This window comes from Pteropus vampyrus, unplaced genomic scaffold (genome assembly GCF_000151845.1).
Source record: "Pteropus vampyrus isolate Shadow unplaced genomic scaffold, Pvam_2.0 Scaffold362, whole genome shotgun sequence".
NCBI classification, from domain to species: Eukaryota; Metazoa; Chordata; class Mammalia; order Chiroptera; family Pteropodidae; genus Pteropus; species Pteropus vampyrus.
Genome location: NW_011889143.1, coordinates 636,455 through 641,468, shown reverse-complemented (window position 1 = coordinate 641,468; position 5,014 = coordinate 636,455).

Sequence of the window (5,014 nt, the reverse complement as noted above, 5' to 3'; positions counted from 1 at the left end):
CTCTGAGGTCTCTTGTATTGGCTTGTAGACAGCTGCCATTTCTGTGTGTGCTCATGTGACTTCTTCTTTGTGTGCAGAGAGAGGGAGTGGGAGATAAGGACAGGGAGAGAGAGAGAGAGAGAGAGAGAGAGAGAGAGAGAGAGAGAAACAGAGAAACAGAGAAACAGAGAAACAGAGAGGGAGAGAAGGAGAGGAAGAGAGGGAGGAAGGAAGGAAGGGAGGAAGAAAAGAAAGAAAGAAAAAGAAGAAAGAAAGAGAAAGAGTGAGCAAGTGTCTGGTATCTCTTATAAGGGCAATAATCCCGTCATGAGGGCCCCACCTACTCAGCTATCTCCCAAAGGCCCCATCTCCAAATACCATCACATTGGGGATTAAGGCTTTAACATATGAATTTGGGGGGAGGACACAAACATTTATTTAGTTCATAACATATGGAAACTATATATACACACACACACATACACACATACATACATACATACATATATATGTATATATAGTAAACTTTTAAACTATATGCTAGTGAACAAGTTTCAAACATATTTAAATAACTGTGGAATAAGAAATTACTTGTTATGTTCTATTCTAACTTTATACCTATAAAGATAAATAGAAATATCTTCTTCAGATGTCGATATATATTGCCTATGTATTGGCATTATTTTTTAACCCTACTCATCAATTTTGGTCAGTCAGATTCTAATCAATAAAAACTAGATGTTATACCAGCAAGATCTTTAAACTGGAAGTCAGTAATATAGGATGATAGAATGAGAAGTGTTCAATTTGGTACTAATTTGCTGCATAACTTTGACTAGCTCTTTCTTAGCATCACTTTCCTCTCTGGAAAAGAATGTAGTTGAACTGAATGTTTATTTGAATGTGTCGCTTGGGTGACCAAATGACCTTTTTTCCCCAGGACTGTTCTGCTTTTACTCCTAAAAGTCCCGCCTACCAGGAAATCTCTATCTCGTGATGTGAAAAGTCCCAATTTTCTTTTATTAGTAGGGACGGACAGGGGAAAGCACAAACTGACATGGCAGCTCCCTCCCTGCCGCCAAAAACTGGGGCCGAAAGTAACACTGTTTTCAGGTAAAATGGATAAGGCATAGATTAACCTGCATTCTATAGTTGCTGTTGCTCTTTATTTTCCTGACTGCTGATATTGAAACCGTGATTTGTGGTTTATAGTAATGGATCACCTGACTGACGTGACTTAAGTATGCAGCTTAAATGTTTTATAATTATGAGTGTTAACAGTCCACTTTTAATTCTGTCTGTAGATTAGCTCTGTGCTTTGTATCAAGATAATGTTAGTTTAACTTTTAACATTGTGGATAATGCTACTGTTTTCTAAGAGTTCAGATGATGACAAATATATGATAACAATACTGATACAGTCATAATCTGGACATCACTGAAAGAGAAGGCTAAATGGATCTCTGATTTATTGGGTGTGGTGAAGAAAGAGAAGTGAAACATAACGTCCCTTTGATTGCTCTTTGAATCTGAATAAGGTTACATTTCCTGATGTAGAGGTTGTAGCTAAAATGTCTTCTGAATGAACAAAGAGGTTTGATAACAGATGTGTCCACCATCCCTTACAGCATAGAGCTGATTCTGTTAGGACATTGGTCGATGCCTCAAATCATGGCAACAAATCCACATTAGCTCTTAAGTACTTTGATTTGAAATAAGGAGTTTTTTCTTGATTTCTATGAAGATTTTAACAAAACTATAAGAAATATAAAACAGATAAATTAGACTTCACTAATCCAGATGCATGTTTGGCAAATGCCACAAAGGTAAATTATGGCAAATTCCTTTTGGTTCGTAAAGTTTTTATCAGAGAAAATTAAAAGATCTTTTCTGGTAAATGCTCTCTACAGTTTCTCCAACAACATTGCTAAAAAGGGCTGTATATACATTGCCGTTATATATGATACCCTCTGAATATTCCTTTTTGACTTTATTCTCTTCTCTACCTCTGTGTATGCACTACTCTGCATATTATTGTAATCATTCTCACATTTTCTTTTATAATTACCACATATGCATATATCTTTAAACAACATAGTTTTTGTTTTTTCTTGTATTTGATTTTACATAATTGGAATCATATGATTTTTTTTCTGGAGCTTGTGCTTAATATTGTGTTTTTAAGAATTTGCCATATTGATGCAAGTAGCTGCGTATCATGTATTTTCCATAATGTATAATATCCTGTTATAGACCTATAAGATGGTTGTTTTACTCATGAATCTTTTTATTTTTTTACATTTTTATTTTTATAATGGTGACATTGGTTAACGAAATCCAGTTTCAGGCGTACAGTTTAACAGTAAAGCATATATGTAGAGTGCATTGTGTTTGTTCACGAATCTTTTGGTTGGTTCCATTTTTTTTTTTTGCTGGTACAAACAATGCTGCTGTGATTATTTTGTACATATATCATGGTTAAGGTTGCCAGATAAAATGAAAAGTGCCCAGTTAAATTTGAATTTCAGATAAACAAGAGAATTTTTTGTTAGTATAAGTATGCCCCTAATAATACATGGGCTATCTATCTATTTATCATCTATCTATCATCTATCTATCATCTATCTAAATATAGTATTTTTGTTATTCATCTGAAATCCAAGTTTAATTGGATGTCCTATATTATTATGTGCTAACTCTGGCAACTCTGTTTATGGTACAAATTATCAAGAAGTTATCTAGAATACTGTCCTAATGGTGTAATTGTTATGTCATGGGAAATAATCATGTTTAACCTATTTCAAAATTGGTTGTAATTTTTTACATATAGATTTGCAGTTGTATGAGAACTCTCAACACCCAGGATCTTCACTAATACAAAGTATTGTCAGACTTTTCAACTTCATCAAATTGGTGAGTGTGGAATTATATATCACTGTGGTTTTAATTCGAATTGGTCATTACTGAGGAATTTGAGTATCTTTTCAAATGACTGTGGACCATTTGTATTTCTTCTTTTGTGAAGCACCCATTCATGTTTCATGCTTTTTTTTTTTTTCTATTGAGTTATTTGTCATTTTGATGATTTGGGGCATTTCTTCATATATTCTAGAAACTAAAACATTGTTGCTTTTATATGTGCCATATATAGCCTTCCAGTTTGTGGCTTATCTTTTCAAATTAAAGTTCATCTTTGTTGATTATATATTTAGGTTGGCTTCCAGAATCTCTATTTAGTTCTATTGTTCTCATTGTGTATCCCTGAGGTCAAAACACATTATCTTAATTATTACAGTTTGGTAAAAATACTGTATTATTTGGTAGGGAATATCTCCTAATGCTTTTCGAGAATCGATTTATGGTCTAGTACATGGCCAGTTTATGTTAATGTTCTGTATGTGTTTACACATGTAATTTATCCAGTTGTTGATTGCCATGTTCTATATATTTCTATTAGATTAAACATGGTATTTATGCTTTCAAATCCTCCATATGCTTATTGCTATTTTTCTGCTTAATCCATCAAGTATTTGGAGAGGTATGTTAAAATCTTTCAATATGATGGGAGATTTGCTCACTTATTTTTCCTTATAGTTCTGTAAAATTTTATTTAATAATTTTTCAAAGTATTTCAAAACCATTTTTAGTAGGTTCCATCAGGCTTAGAATTGCCTAATTTCCATAATGAATTGATTCTTCTATAAATATATATTGACCTTCTTTTCTCTAGTAATAAATTTTTGCTTAGAGTCTATTCTTTCTGGTATCAATGTAGCTGAGCCATATTTTTTGTTTGCATTTATTTTGTATGGATTTTATATTTTTTACTTAAATATTTTTTACATCCTTATATCTAAGTGTGACTTGTAAATAACATATCGATTTTTTAAAAAATATCTAATCTAAAAATCTTTTAACTGGAGAGCATAACTTATTTGTTTTGATTACAGTTGCTCATTTATTGTGGTTCATTTCTTTCATGTTATTTAGCATTTTCAATTTGTCCTTCTTTTGCCATTTTTTAAAAAAATTTCTTGCTTGACTACTTTTGCTTTGACCGTGATTCTTTCCCTTGGTTCCATTTTCCAGAATACTGTTTGGAAGGTGTACATCTTGTTTTAATTATTTTACTAGTTCATCTAGAAATTTTTATATGTATGTATAATATAACAAATCCTAAAGTTAATATCTTTTTCTATTCTCAAACTATACAAAAATGTTAGAATGTTTGAAGTCGAGATAGATCATCCCAAATTATGTGCTTATGTTTTTCAGTATTTTTAGTATTATATTGATTTTCTGTGAACACATAGTCTTCCATATTAACATAAAATGAAGTAAAATATTTTGTAATTAACTATTTTTATCTTACATGATTTTAATTATCACATAGATTTAAATCATTTAGAAAAATCATAATTTAAATCACTTTTGTTGGGCATTCAGCATGTTTCTAAACTTTCACTATTACCAACAGTAGGCTTGGTTGACTGAAAATTATTTAGAAGTAAACCTAATAGCTCATAATAACAGTTAACATTTACTTATACCTATGTGAGGCAGTAATTGTGCAAAGTGCTTTCCGTAAATTATTTCATTAGTCTTCACAACAGCTCTGAAGTAGGTACCATTGTTAATGCCATTTTGAAATCAGGGAACCGAGGCTCTGAATTTATGTAACTTAGTTAAGGTCACACAACTAGTATATGATGAAAGTGGGCTTTGGACTCAGGCAGTTTACATTTTGAGATGGAGAGCACAAAATGGGAATTTTTTTAAAGCACATTTTCCAGATTTCTATTTAAAGAGTCAAAATTGGTTTCAAACTACTTTGACACACACTAAAAATTATCAGTTAATGATAAAATATGTGATTAGGAACACTTGTTTTTGAGCTATTGGTTGTCTTGACCGTCTAGTTATTTTAGCCAAACTGTTATCTCTGTAGATTCATTTGAATAATTTGCTTTCAAATCTCTTTTTCTACCAGAACAACATGAGCTAATGACTACAATTCATACTGCCTAATTTTTAA